This window comes from Mauremys reevesii, linkage group 14 (genome assembly GCF_016161935.1).
Source record: "Mauremys reevesii isolate NIE-2019 linkage group 14, ASM1616193v1, whole genome shotgun sequence".
In the NCBI taxonomy this organism is placed as follows: Eukaryota; Metazoa; Chordata; order Testudines; family Geoemydidae; genus Mauremys; species Mauremys reevesii.
In genome coordinates this window covers 34,268,760-34,284,188 of record NC_052636.1, presented here as the reverse complement: position 1 = coordinate 34,284,188, position 15,429 = coordinate 34,268,760, and the positions used below count along the sequence as shown (strand labels likewise).

The window sequence follows — 15,429 nt, the reverse complement described above, 5'->3', positions numbered from 1 at the left end:
TTCTAGCCCAGCTACCTAAGGCCTCAGCCACAACCAGCTTAACAGAGGAGCCTTTCTGCACTCTGGTTCTGTTCTCACTGAAAGGTCATTACAAATTGTTTGTTCAGACCAGCTTCCCCAGCACACTCACTGATGTGCAGCTCTGTACGTGTGGCCATGGCTGAACAGCAAGAATTCCTGCCCATTTCCCCAGTGGCTGGAGCATGGCTAGAGTGTGTTTGTGGTTAATGATGTTGCTGTAGATTGTTCATTCCCTGCCTTGGCAATTCAGACAGTCCCTTTTCCCGTTGTATTGCCAGCACCTCTGGGAGTCCAATAACAGAGGCAGGTTTTCTCTGGGCACTGAGATTTTTGAGGGCGTTGGTGGCTCCTTCCTTTCCTCACCCTGGAGTAAACTCAGCTTTTTATTCCATCCCTGATGACTCATGGAATAACAACAGCAGCATGAAGAGGAGAGTGAATATCTCACTCCCGGGGGGAAGGTGGACGCATTCCCTCTGTCTGACCATTGCCATTGCAGGAGAGAAGGTTTCATTGGAATCGAATGCCCTGGCTCAGACAATAGACACAGGGAGGTTTTTCTGTTCATGGATCTGTGCAAAGGAAATTGTGTGTCTGTGTGAAAATGAGGAGGGATATGAAATGCCCACTTGGTGGTGCCTAAGGCAAAAGGGAACCCTAGAGGATTAGGACAGGATAAGTTCTCAAGCAACACGTTTCTTACTTTGCCCATGTGTTAGTTTTGATGATTATCGATGGAAAGATTTTGCCATTGGGTCGTGTGTTTACACAGAAATTGACATTTACCAACAAATACATAATTCTTCCAAGCCTGCCTAGTCTGCTGGTGGTGAGTTTAGAGGGATACACTCACTCTTCCCACCCCACATGCCAGGCCTGTTATCCAGAATGTCAACTTCCCACAGATTTGGGATCCTTCCCTCATCTCTCCCCAGACCACTGCCCCACCCCCACTTCTGGGGTCCCCTTCCAACACTGTCCAACTCCCCTGCTGGCAGGATCCCTTCCCATTCCTTTCATTTCCTGCCTCCCCTCTGAGCAAAAGCTCTACATTGTTTCCACAATGGGAATTGAACCCAGGCCACCTGGGTGAAAACCACGAATCCAAATCATGAGACCATATGGGACTTATATAGTCAATAACACATTTACACATTCACACCCAAGAATTCAAAGTAGCCATTCAAAAAAACTTCAAAAACAGACTTCAAAGAGAAATTGCAGAGTTGCAATTGATTTGCAAACTTAACACCATTAATTTGAGCTTGAATAAGGACTGGGAGTAGCTGGCTCACGACAAAAGCAATTTTCCCTCTCTTGGTATTGACACCTCCCCATCAATTATGGGGAGAGGACCACATCCACCCTGACTGAATTAGCCTTCAACACTGGTTCTCCTCTTGTATGGTAACTCCCGTCACTTCATGTTCCAATCTATATTTATGCCTCTCTCTGCAATTTTCACTCCATGCATCTGAAGAAGTGGGCTTTTTACCCACGAAGGCTTATGCCCAAATAAATCTGTTAGTCCTTAAGATGCCACCGGACTCCTTATTGCTTTTAATTCTAAGCTGATCTTAACCCTTTCAGTACCCTTACAAACGTAGATGCTTCTCACCACAGGCTGGCTGGTGGCTTTTCAGCCAGGCTCTCCCCTTTCATCAGCGCTTCAGTTGCTTGGTGTGGGGGTGTCTGTAGATGTAGTTGACAGAGAGAGATAAAGCATGGCAAATGTCTCTCCTTTTATCATGTCCTTTCCTCCCTCATGGCTTTGCTCCCCCCCCCCTTCAGAGTCAGGTGAGCATCACTGCATCTCTCCAAGCAAGTCTGAGCAATTCCTCATGCAGTGTCCTCATGCAGGTGAGTTGTTGCATTGTAGCTCCCTTGCTGGACAATGGCTGTCGATGGGTTGTTTGACACCCTGTCCGGGTGTTGGTTACTTTCCTTGCTGTTGCCACTGGGGAGCTAATATTTGGCTGACTCCCCCACCTTACAGCACAGTGACAACCACACTGCACAATTCTCATAACTTCATATGCATGAATGGTATACATCTATGGGTAGAGAAATGACTTTCAGCAGATCATATCCTTTCCCTGATATCTTACAAGTCATGCTCTATATGTAAGATCACAATGATATGAAAATGAGGATTATGGGGGTTACAGCCGCTCCCCCAAAGGTATAGAATGTCACACTGTGATTCTATGTTCATTTGTTCTGTAACAGCATTACAGAGATCCAATGACTGACCAATGGCATTTCCAAGTGCTAAAATAGCAAGCAATGTCGGTCTCTCATTGGCCATCAGCGACTGAAGATGTGGTTTAATGAGCTGGAGCTTCAAGGCAAGGGTGGCTCTGTCCACTGCCTTCCGTTGCGCTGCTGGGTCCCGAGTCCCTGGTGGCCAATATGTGATGCTGGGAGAAGACAGTGTGGTGGCAAGTGGCGGCAGGACTTTTGCCACCAGGGTCTAGCTGCCCAACTTCCTCCTGGTACTGCTGGCCCCTCGTCGCCTTCAGGTAATCCAGGAACTGAGGCAGGAATAGGGCGAGGAAGCGAGTAAAGACGAGGAAGGAAGGCAAAAGTGAATCTTGTCTTCATGGGCCGCTCGCAATGACGTCCTTTTTCTGTGCCACAGGTGACAACAACATCCCAGACAGAAAAGCAGGAAGCCAAAAAGAAACCGAGCAGCTGCTGAAGTAGTTCAGTTGGGAGCGTGCTAGACTAACAGGCTCTTCTATCCCCCTTTGTGCCGGGTGGGATGTTTTCTGAAAGTGCAGCAGTTCCTTCAACTGCCACGAGTCCCTCATTTCAGGCTATGCAGCAGGAAAAGGCAGCATGGGCTTCTGCACCGAGCTGGCCCACCTGACCTTTCATTCTTCTCTTGCTCTTTGTCAGCAAGGGGAAGAAAAAGAAGCTCTCCCTCAAGCTGGGGTCACAAGGGCGACGTAAGGACAACTTCCTGAGTGCCCGCTCCACTCCTCTGCTCTGCCAGCTGACCCATCGAAGGGCTGTCACCACTTTCTCCAGGTTTGTCCATCGGTCTGTGCCAGGGTGAGCAACAGCCAAGCAGATGGAGTTTCTGTAGTGTAGTGGTTATCGCATTTGCCTAACACGCAAAAGGTCCCTGGTGCAGAAACATGCTGGCTTCCTTTTCCCACATCCCCTTGCTGTTCAGGAAGGCCTCCTCCTTCTCCTATTGGCCTGTCCCTGGGATAACTCCAACCCCTGCCTGACAGAGGGTGCTGACAGCAGTGGAGAAAGCACCTTGGTGTCAGGCTGGAGAACCTAGAGGAGTGCGGCGTGTTACCTTTTGGAGGCTTGTGGCTTGGCCGCCTCTGCCCTGGGAGGTTGGCCGGTGGAGGCCGGCTCTTCCTGCTGGCCTCCTCTGCGTGACTTGCCAAAGGAGGAAGTGAGGCAGGAATGGGGCAAAAGAGGAAAGTCGAGCTGAGGAAGGCAGGACAGAAGCTAAGTGCCTTAGTGCGGCTAAGTGGGGTTAGTAGAGCGTCACCATTCGTTCTGCAAACCCATGGAGGTGCGGTTGGCTGCTGGGAGGCAGAATCCTGTGCCTGCCTGTTGGCATCCCAGGGATGGCTCCTTGCAGCCCAGGAGAAGCGGGGTTCTGGGGGGAAGGAAAAGCAGCAATGGCGAGGCTGAGTGGGCTCCTTTCTGGCCGAGATGGTGGGTCTGGGAGTTGCCTGTAAGCCATAAGTGGACTTGGTGGAGTGAAAACCGCTGCTCCATTCTGCCTGACCTGGGGGCGCCATTGATGACATGGGAGTTGGGGCAGGGCGCTGGCTGTGAGCAAATGGGATCCAGGGAGCCCCAGCCTGCCCCTCCAGGGGCCCAGTCTTCTTCTTCTCTCCTGCCATAGGGAGCCTGGCCTAGAGCCTGCCCAGCATGTGCTGCAGCTCGAGCATTAAGCCTTCCTGTGTGGCCTGTGCTGGAGCTGACCCTGGACCCCTGTGGGGCACTGTTGGGGGAAATCTCGACTGCAAATAATTCTGGCCACAAGATCAACCCATTGGGTCGAATGGGGCAAGCTGGAGACCTGGTGCCTTAGTCTGTGGGGCCAGCAGGTCAAGCCATTTTCCTGCATGTGGGGGAGGCAGCCGCTGTGGTTCGCCCTTCCTGCTCCCTGCACTGCTGCACCCTAAAATCCCTGTCGTCCGGCAAGATGGGCTGGGAGCCTGGAGAGAGGAGGCAAAGGGGTGACCCGAGCCCCCTCGGCCACTGCTCCTGCCCCAGGCAGCCCACAGAGACCTGATACCTCCCCAAGTGACACACGGAGATGTGCCAGCAGCGCTAAGGCGGCTCCCTGCCCACTCTGCCCCCTCCCTCCCTGCCACACTGCTCCTGGAAGTGGCCGGCATATCCCTGCAGCCCTGAGTGCAAACGCCACAGCTGACCCGCCCCCGTATCCCACTGCCTAGGAGCCACTGCCGGAGGGGAGTGTGTGCCAGTCACTTTGGGAGCTGTGCTGCCCGAGGTAAGCACCTCCACCCCCGACCACCTCCTGCACCCCTACCCCTGCCCCAGCACAGAGGCTCTCTGTGTCTTGAACAAGCACTTTCAAGGATTGGCCAAGAACTTCTGCTCTGTTTCTGTGAAAGAGACACAAAAAAGGGAGCCCAACGGACAAGTTTAGTTTGCAAGCACAAACTGGCAGGGCCAAGCCTGGATCTCTCAGTTACTCAGAAGGCTCTTCAGCCAGCTCTTCCCAAAGGCCAGTCTCTAGCAGCTTTTGTGACATGATGTACTTCAAAATAGCTCCCTGTAGCTCACGTAGTCATCATTCATATATGGCTGTGATATGTCCTACCAACCATTCCATGCAAGTTATCATATGAAAAGTCATGATCCGCTGAAATCGGTTATTCTGTCCAAATATGTATAGCATGAGGGTGTGTGAAGTTATGCATTTTGCTGTCTGGTTGTTACTGAAATAGGCTAAAATTTTGCTAGTGACCCCTGCCGAGGAGGGTGTTCAACAGCCATGAATCAGCAGAGGAATTGTAATTAAGGGATTTCCAATTCAGTGACAGATGCCCAAACACAACACTGTGGGGACCGCTCAAGTCTATAACTCAGTTGCACAAGACCACACCAGGAGGATTCCCCAACCTAGTGACTCAGCAGAGCCCACCCGGACACGTCTGGGCAAGTGTCTTCTAGACACTTGAACGAAGGATATAAAATAGGAGACTGTGGCATCATGTTTTTGCCTTTCTCCTCCCCCACCTATGCTGGAAGCAGCAGGAATCCTGAGAAAATGAAGCTCATCTGAGGACAGTAATCCAGGTTTTAGGGGGAATTCTATGTATTAAGGAGGGTAACATCCAGTAGGATGAGAAAATTGCTTGACCTAACTACTGCCTAGTGTAATAAGGTGTAAAGTTTAGATTTTGCTGTGGTCGTACAGTGCTTAGTGCTCTGCGTTCTGGCCTCAAGAGCCATGGATGCAAGTGGAGTTACGATGACCTTTTCCTTGTCTCCACATTTCTTATGTGCCTCCTTCTGACACTTGTCAGAAAAAACAACTGGTTTCTTTTGCAAGCATTTGCATTGCAAGGCAGAGGCAGTCTTCTCTGTTTCCGCAAAAGATTCACCAAAAGGTGGGAAGAGCAGACACATTTGTTAAGGCACCACTGGGAGCTGCATCCCTAACTCCACTTTCCCTGGCAGGTGAGTCACCCAGCTTAGCCACGGTGCGACTCTCTGGGACTTTTCTCCCAACCGCTCCATTTTTCATCAATGACAATCAAAAGGAAGGTGACATGACATCTGTGTGTGAACATCTCCAGGGAATCACAAGGATGTGTGGCGCAGGCTCTCGTGTTGCAGCAATTGCAGTTGAAGCAACCGCCATGCCAATGCCAGTCATAGCAGCGTTTTCATCAACTCCAGGTTTATGATTTGATTGTTTCCAATGCTTTTCTCCAAATAAGCCTTTTCCTTAGCAAGCAATGACTTGGATACCAAGGGAGGCCTCTTCTGTTTCCTAGGAAGACACAGGAAAATGTGAGCAGAGGAGACAAAAGCCATACACCAAGACACCACTGGGAGTTGAACCCAGGATCTCCTCTTTACTAGACAGGTGCTTTAGCCAGCTAAGCCATGGTGCCTGCCTGAAGAAAGTATTTGCAACTGTTTCATTTGATGGTTCAAGTCAACACCCGCAAATTCTAAAGTACAGACGTTCCCCATTTCCCTCAAGACTTGCAGACCTTGAGGTGTCTGGCTCTCTGTGCACAGAAAGCCACAGCTGAGTAGACAGAGGGTTTCTAACATGTGCCTCTTCCACCAGTCACTGTGATCATATAATGGTTAGTGATCTGTGTTTCAGTCGCAGCAACCTCGGCTCAGTTCTGAGTCATGGTAACCTTTTCTTCAGCTCCAGACTTCTCATTTGCCACTTTCCATGTGTGGTGGGCTGTCTGCCCCAAACAAGCAGGAGAAAGATTAAGGCAGCCTTGAAGAGGCTGTGCAGAACCCAGCCTATCAAGAAAGGGCTTATTGGGAGAGCCAATCAGGAGAAGGCTTGCTGGAGCAGCCCATATATAAAGAGCTGCTCAGCACAGCAAGAGTTAGTCACTCCTTGGAGTTTGAGGAGGGAGGATTGGCTGCCGTGAAGGAAGGAAGGAAGGAAGGAGCAGGGAGGGCACCATGATCAGAGTAGTGCTGGGGTAAGGGGTGCATGAGTGACCTCCTGGCTGACTACTGCCAGACTAAGGCCCTGATACAAAGGTGGAGGAAGGTTCTAGGTCTGTTGGGAAATGGTCCAGGGAAACAGATGGCAGGGTTGGAGGTTCACACCTTTTGCCTCAGTAGCCACTGGCACAGGTGGCTACACCCTGGACTGCAGCCGGCCACTGAGGCAAGTGTCTGGGTAGAGGACACCCCCCCCCAGCAGGGGGGAGAGAACTGAGTGGGGCACAGCCAGAGGGCTGTGTCCATAAGAGGACACTGAAGTCCTGAGAGCAACATGGATCCTAATGATAGAATAGATGGTGGCCAGACGCTACTAGATGAAGGCGCACCGGTGAACCAGAGCTAATTGCTAGGATGGTCAGCAGGAGGTGCTGCAGTGAGGCATGCACCAAGACTTAGCCGCAAGGAAGGCTCTCTCTGTCTTGAACAAGCACTTAGAAGGATTCTGCTGACAGATCTTTTCTTTTTCTGAAAAGAGATAAAAAAAAGGAGCCAACAGACACACTAGGTTCGGCAAGGAAGAACTGTCGGGCCAAGCCAGGCTCTCCTGGTTAGTAGGAAGGTTCTTCAGCCAGCTCTTCACAAAGATCACTGTCTAGAGACCTTTTAATAGCCACTGCAGATGTTCACCACAAAAGAGATGCCAAAATGGAGTTCTCCACTGCCTGCAGCCATCACGCTACCAGGAGTTCTGTGCACAGAGAGGCCCCTGCTGGTGGCAAAAGGCTTTGGTAGAGACTCTTCTGACACCAGCCATTCTCATATAGTGTTTAGTGCTCTGTGGTGTGGCTTCAGCATCCACAGATGCCAGTTCAATTGGGGGGCATTTTTCCTGTCTCCACATTTGTCTAATGGCTCCTTTCAACACTTGTCACCAAAAAGTCCTGTTTCTTTTGCAAGCGATGTACAGCTAGGCAAAGGCAGTCTTCTCCATTTCCTCAAAAGATCACCAAGCTGTGGGGAGAGGAGACACATTCAGTCAAGCTGGATGCTGAATCTCCTCTTTATTCAGCAGGTGTCTGTGAAGGACACAAATCTACACCGTGTAGAGGTCAAGAATAGGACTTTATTACACACAGTGCTGGCGGAGTGGGCTTATTAGGCTCAGAGACTCTTTAATTAATTAATTATAATAGAATATGTAGATTTTCCATGGGCGGGGGAAAGTGACGGGGTAGGCAGTTCCACACCCCAGGACAGGTTTTGCAGCAAGACAAGATAGCACATTAGCCAATGATTAACAGATTAGATAATGTCTCCACCCATGGTCTCAAGTTAGCAAGTTAACATTTCATTAATAGAATCATAGAATCATAGAATTCAAGATCAGAAGGGACCATTATGATCATCTAGTCTGACCTCCTGCAAGATGCAGGCCACATAAGCCGATCCACCCACTCCTTAGCAAGCGACCCCTGCCCCATGCTTCAGAGAAAGGCGAAAAACCTCCAGGGCCATTGCCAATCTTCCCTGGAGGAAAATTCCTTCCCGACCCCAAATATGGCGGTCAGCTGAACCCCGAGCATGCGGGCAAGACTCTCCAGCCAAACCCTCTGGAAAAGGTTATATCATACCATTGACCCATTGTACTATTTACCAGTGTGGCACTTAATTGACCTATTGACTAAGCCTGTTATCCTATCATACCATCTCCTCCATAAACTTATCTAGCTTAATCTTAAAGTCATGGAGGTCCTTCGCCCCCACTGTTTCCTCGGTAGGCTGTTCCAGTATTGCACTCCCTGATGGTTAGAAACCTTCGTCTAATTTCAAGCCTGAATTTCCTGACTGACAATTTATATCCATTTGTCCTCGTGTCCACATTAGCACTGAGCTGAAATAATTCCTCTCCTTCCCTGGTATTTATCCCTCTGATATATTTAAAGAGTGTAATCATATCTCCTCTTATCCTTCTTTTGGTTAAGGAAAACAAACCGAGCTCCTCAAGTTTCCTTTCATACGAAAGGCCTTCCATTCCTCGGATCATTCTAGTGGCCCTTCTTTGTACCCGTTCTAGTTTGAATTCATCCTTCTTAAACATGGGAGACCAAAACTGCACACAATACTCCAAATGAGGTCTCACCAACGCCTTATATAACGGGACTAGCACCTCCTTATCCCTACTAGAAATACCTCGCCTAATGCAACCCAAGACCGCATTAGCTTTTAACGCCACATCACATTGCCTACTCATAGTCATCCTACGATCAACCAGGACTCCTAGGTCCTTCTCCTCCTCCGTTACTTCCAACTGGTGCGTCCCCAGCTTATAACTAAAGTTCTTGTTAGACATCCCTAAATGCATAACCTTACACTTCTCACTATTGAATTTCATCCTGTTACTAATACTCCAGTTTACAAGGTCATCTAAATCTCCCTGGAGAATATCCCGATCCTCTTCCGAATTGGCAATACCCCCCAACTTGGTGTCATCCATGAAACTTTATCAGCCCACTCCTACTCTTGGTTCCCAGGTCAGCAATAAATAGATTGAATAAAATCGGACCCAAAACCGAGCCTTGAGGAACTCCACTGGTAACCCCCCTCCAACCGGACAGTTCCCCCTTCAATACTACCCTCTGCAGTCTCCCCTTTAACCAGCTCCTTATCCACCTCTGGATTTTCATTTCGATCCCCATCTTTTCCAATTTAACCAGTAATTCTTCATGCGGTACCGTATCAAACGCCTTACTGAAATCAAGATATATTAGATCCACCGCATTTCCCTTGTCTAAAAAATCTGTTACTTTCTCAAAGAAGGAGATCAGGTTGGTTTGGCACGATCTACCTTTCGTAAATCCATGCTGTAATCTATCCCAGTTGCCATCGGCCTCATGCTCCGGAACCACTCTCTCTTTTAAGATTTTTTCCATGACTTTGCATACTACAGATGTTAGACTAACAGGCCTATAGTTCCCCGGGTCACTTTTTTTCCCCTTCTTGAATATAGGAACTACATTAGCTAATCTCCAGTCAGTCGGTACAATCCCCGAATTTAGGGATTTATTAAAGATTATCGCTAACAGGCTAGCAATATCCCTCACCAATTCCCTTAATATTCTAGGATGAAGATTATCCGGGCCCCCCGATTTACTTCCGTTAAGCTGTTCAAGTTTGGCTTCTACCTCAGATACCGTAATGTCTACCCCCATATCTTCATTCCCATCGGTCCCTCTATCACTATTCCTTAGCCCTTCATTAGCCTCATTAAAGACTGAGGCAAAGTATTCGTTCAGATATTGTGCCATTCCAAGATTATCCCTAATCTCCACTCCGTTTAAAGTTTTAAGTGGTCCCACTTCTTCTTTCTTGGTTTTCTTCCTATTTATATGGCTAAAAAACCGTTTGCTATTGGTTTTAATCCCTGTCGCTAGGTCCATCTCCACTCGTCGCTTTGCCTTTCTCACAGCTTCCCTGCACCCTCTGACCTCAATAAGGTAGGTTTCCTTGCTGATCCCTCCCATTTTCCACTCCTGGTACGCTTTCTGTTTTTTCTTAATGACCCCTCTAAGACGCTTGCTCATCCAGCTCGGTCTAAAACTGCTACCTATGAGCCGTTTCCCCCTTCTCGGGATACATGCCTCTGACAACTCCTGCAACTTCAACCTGAAGTAACCCCAGGCGTCATCTGCCCTTAGATCCCTAAATATGTTAGTCCAGTCCACTTCCCTAACTAGTCGCCTTAATTTAGTAAAGTTAGCCCTTTTGAAATCGTACACCCTAGTCTCAGATGCACTATTGATTATCCTCCCATTTATTTGGAAACGAATTAGCTCATGATCACTCGAGCCAAGGTTGTCCCCTACAACAATTTCCTCAACAAGGTCCTCGTTACTCACCAAAATCAAATCTAAAATGGCATCCCCCCTCGTCGGTTCAGCAACCACTTGATGAAGGAATTCATTAGCTATCACGTCTAGGAAAAGCTGAGCCCTATTATTATTACTAGCATTTGTTTCCCAATCTATATCCGGGATAATACTTTGATAAAATGTTATTAGTATAAAATATATATGTTGAATTCTGATTTGGGATCCATAGGAATGGAGCAACTCCTTTGATTGTCCAACAGGTACATTCCTAGGGGTTAAAGCAAAGAAAGAGTGAAAGTATATGGCAATAAAGATTGTTTTCTGTGTGTCTTAAGGCAGGCATTGGTCCCGTGGAAGGGAGGTGGAAGGATGCCATATCTTATACTGACGTGCCAACTTTTCATAAACTCAAGGTTGGATCTGTGGGGAGAAGGTCTCCCTAGAGAAGAAACAAACACAATAGGAATAGGGATTCTTTGTTCAGTCTGCAATTCTGAATAAGACACAATCATTTAGTTCTTAGCTCCAACACCTGGCAATTTGCTGACCGGGCCTATCTTAGCAAGCAAGGCTTTCTGTTTACCCCAGCTTTCTCTTAGCTGATCACGATTTCCTAGGCCTCTGGTCCTTGACCATACTCTGGACTTTGGGTCTGGAAAAGAGCTGGCACAATCCATAGACCAGGTTGTTATATAAAATGCACGTGGATTTGAACCCTTCACATACAGTAATGGCAAAGTTCTTGGTTCAGGCTTGTAACAGTGATGGAATAAACTGCAGGTTCAAATCAAGTCTCTGGAGTCTATTCAAAGCTGGGATGGGTCATTCAGTCCTTTGTACAGAGCTTCAGTTGGAGCAAAGTCCCTCCAGAGGTATGAAGCAGGATTGAAGACAAGATGGAGACGAGGCATCAGCCTTTTATAGTCTCTTGCCATATGGTCTTTGCTTTCTTTGTCCCAAGGACACTCTATCCAGCACGTGGCACAGAAAAACCTTAGAGTTCTCTCCATAGGCAGGTCCCTGCTACCTTGCTGAGTCACAAGGCGTATCTGCCTTCTCTCAATGGGGCGATTGTATAGCTGATGGTCCTTAATGGGCCATCAAGCAGGCTAGACAGAACTGACACCGGAAGCAGAGCACAAGATTGAAATACGGGCAGCATAGAGCTAATATTCATAACGTCAACTACAATAATGATACACATCTAGAGATAGCATCATTATAATCAACCAATCAGAACCTCTCCATAGACCCCTTGCACGACACCTTTCTACAATATTGGCTGCAAATATAGAACAGCGGTCACAACAGTGATCTATACAGTTACAGATTATGTCAATAATGTCACAGGAGGTGACATGGCATCAGTGAGACTGATACTGGAATACTGCCTTCAGCTTTGGTGTCCTCATTTGAAAAAGATGTTGTGAAATTGGAGCTGGGGCAGAAAGAGCCAACAAATGTTGTGAGGTCTGGAGGAAAATGCCTTCTAGTGAGCTATTGAAAGAGCTCAACCTGTTTAGCTGATCAAAAGAAGATTGAAAGGTGACTTCACTGAAGTGTTGAACTGCCTTAATGGAGAGAAAAGATTGGATATTAAAGGACTCTTTAAAATAGCAGAGAAAGGCATAAGAAGACCCAGTGGCTGGAAGGTGAAAAGAGACAAATTCATATTACAACTAAGGCACAAATATTCAGCACCGAGGATGATTCACCACAGGAACAAGTTACCAAGGAAAGTGATGGATTCTCCATCTCTTGATGTCATTTCATGAAGACTAGATGCCTTTCTGGAATGTGTTTGCCCCAAAAATAGCTATGGTGTCCTACAGGAGGCCTGTGATATGCAGGGGGTCAGATTAGATGCTCTAATGGTCTCTTCTGGCCATAAAGTCGACTCATTTCTGAAAAACTGAGTGTAGCTTTGGGAGCAGCATCTGTTTCCCTGTCTAGCCGGCTTGCTGCCTAGAACGAACGCTCCTTGAGTGGGGTGATCCACAGGGAGTAGCTCAAACCTCCAAAGTGCCTGGCCGGGGCAGGACATTAGCACAGCAAGGGAGGGGTGTGGCAGTGACATCACAAAGGCCTTTTGCAGGACCTCAGCCTATTGGTCCAAGGTGGTGGGGAGGTGGTGACCTCACAGAGAGATGCTGACATCAGCCAGGCAGGACAGGGGCGAGGGGCCAGGGAAACCTCAGAGACCCCTGTGGCTTTGCTCCAGCAAGTCTCCTTCTCCAGGTCTCTCTTTGAGGATTGAGGGAGTATTCAGGTTCACGGACGTGAGCGCCAGGAGGAACCTCTTTCGAGTTTTCTCCTTCCCTTTCAGTGATTTTACTGGAAAACAGCCGTCCCTGTTTAGAAGGTAAGAGCCTCCTGGAGGTTTGAAACCTGTTCAGTCTGATCCATCTGGTGAGAGTTGAAGTCTAGGCATGGAAAACATGAGCTTAAGGAGGCAGAATTTTATTGCACACCTGGATTTTGTCCCTTAGAATCACTGGGGACATTGGGGGTTGTCCTTTTTGTTTCACCTCTTGCTCCATCCACTGTCTGATCCGTCTTTTCTCTTCGTCTCTTGCTTCCTTTGTCCTTTCTCCTGTTCCCCTCCCAACACCAGGTTTTTTTCTCCTGCTGATAACCGCTCACGTTAACTGATCACTCTTGTTATAGTGTGTATGGCAACACCCATTTTTTTCATGTTCTCTGTGTGTATATATATTTCCTACTGTATTTTTAACTGCATGCATCCGATGAAGTGGGTTTTAGCCCACAAAAGCTTATGCTCAAATACATTTGTTAGTCTTTATGGTGCCACATGTTCTCCTTGTTCTTTTTGCAGATAAATTAATGGAGGTTAAGTGCATTAATGGCTATTAGCCAGGATGGGTAAGGAATGGTGTCCCTAGCCTCTGTTTGTCAGAGGGTAGAGATGGATGGCAGGGGAGAGATCACTTGATCATTACCTGTTAGGTTCAGTCCCTCTGGGGTACCTGGCATTGGCCACTATTGGCAGATAGGATATGGGGATGGATGGACCTTTGGTCTCACCCAATATGGCCGTTCTTATGTTCTTATGAAGGGAGGGGCAGAGCCTTGCAACAGAGTTTCTGTAGTGTAGTGGTTATCACGTTTGCCTAACACGCAAAAGGTCCCTGGTTCAAAACCAGGCAGAAACATGAGGGCTTAATTTTTCCCAGCTCCTAGTGGCCTGTCCCTGCTGTTGTAGGAGCAGCAGTGATTTCTATGCTCAATAGGTCTGTTATACTTCCCCCATTCCCATTTTTGTCTCCTCTCCCTCTCTGAATGCCTGTGAAGTGGCTTTCCCCCTCCCCCTCCCGCTCCCTCCTGCAATGCTTGTGGGATGAAGGGGCTGGTTGAACAGTTGAAAGAGCAGAAGAGCTCCTAGATAGAGAAGGTGTCTGGGACTTTCATTAGGCAGCACTCACACACCCAGAGCAGGGACACTGCATGGACACTGCCCAAGGTGGAGTGTGACCCACCAGATGCAGCCAAGTCATCTCCAGTCGCAGGCCATGAGGAGCAGGTCCTTAAAAGGGGAAGGGGCCCTGTGCTCAGGAGTCACTCACAAGCTTGTACCTCCAGTGAATGCCCTTCGCCCTGACCGCCTGGCCAGTGGTTCGCTGCATTGCAGTTCATTCTGCCTCGGGAAGACTTACCTTCATCGCACTGTCCATTGCGGTGCTGTGGGACACTTACTTGGCAGAATCCTGTGCCTGCCTCTTGGCTTCCCAGGGATGGCTACTTGCAGCCCAGGAGAAGAAGGATGGTTCTGGTGAAAGAAAGACAAGCAAAGCACTGGGAGGAAATTTGGGTGTGGGCTCTGCGCTGGGGGTGGGTGCAGGAGGGGTGGTGCAGCTCCCAAAGTGACCGGTACACACAACCCTCCGGCAGCAGCTCCTAGATGAGTTGGGCCAGGGGATCTCCATGTGCTGCTGTCTGCAGGCGCTGCCCCCAGAGCTGCCATTGGCTACAGTTCCTGGCCAATGGGAGCTGCAGAGTTGGTGCTCGGGGCAGGGGCAGCACGTGGAGACACTCCCCCCACCTCGGGATGCTGGGACATGCCAGCCACTTCTGGGAGCGGCACGGAGGGACGGATGTAGAGTGGGCAGGGAGCCACCTTAGTGCTGCTGGCACATCTCTGCACACCCGTTGGGGGAGGGGAGCAGAGGGCCTCCATGTGCTGCCTGGGGTAGGGGCAGTGCACAGAGCTGCCTCCCCTCCCGGGTCTATTACAGGAGTGGGTGGGTGGGGTCTTTTGGCCTGCAGGGTGCAGCAGGTCAGACTAGATGATCACACTGGTCCCTTCTGATCTTAAAGGCTCTGAGTCTAAAAGGGAGAGGGAAGTAAAGGAAATTAAAAAAATAAAATAAACCAAGCACTGTAATACCAGGATGACTCCAACTGCTCATTATATAGTCCCACCACTTTCTTCCTCCACTGGGTGTTTTATGACCTGTTGGGATTTGGGACACTGATTCTCTCATTCCATTGATAAACTGATACAACATGACTGAAATTAAACCAATTCCTAGTGTAGGAATCATCACATCAGCTGGGAATCAAACCCAGGTCAACTGCATGGAAGGCAGCTATGCTCACCACTATACCACCAATGCATCTGGTGAAAGTCTTTGATTTTTCACACTTGGTGATTGGTCACCTTACTTCTCAGCATGAGGCAAATGTCTCTGTGGTCTCTGCCATTCATCGTGGGGAGTTTCCCCACTGATAACAGTTCTTGCTGGGTTGGGGAGGGGAGAGAGAAGAGGCGTTTATTTTGTTTCATTCCTCTCCATTTTCTGTTCCTCCCCGTCCCTTCCAGGGTCCTCCCTTCCATTTCAGACTGTGCAGTGACACCCTCCCC

General features: G+C 48.7%; 3 non-coding genes across 3 annotated transcripts; 1 reads left to right on the top strand and 2 right to left on the bottom strand.

The window, feature by feature from the left end:
• Positions 1-6,075: 6,075 nt before the first annotated feature.
• TRNAT-AGU lies at positions 6,076-6,149 on the bottom strand. Its single transcript has one exon. It is a non-coding gene; the product is annotated as a tRNA-Thr (tRNA).
• Positions 6,150-13,647: 7,498 nt separating this feature from the next.
• On the top strand, positions 13,648-13,720 carry TRNAV-AAC. The gene has a single exon. It is a non-coding gene; the product is annotated as a tRNA-Val (tRNA).
• A 1,389-nt stretch (positions 13,721-15,109) lies between these two features.
• Positions 15,110-15,181, bottom strand: TRNAG-UCC. The gene has a single exon. It is a non-coding gene; the product is annotated as a tRNA-Gly (tRNA).
• Positions 15,182-15,429: the final 248 nt, after the last annotated feature.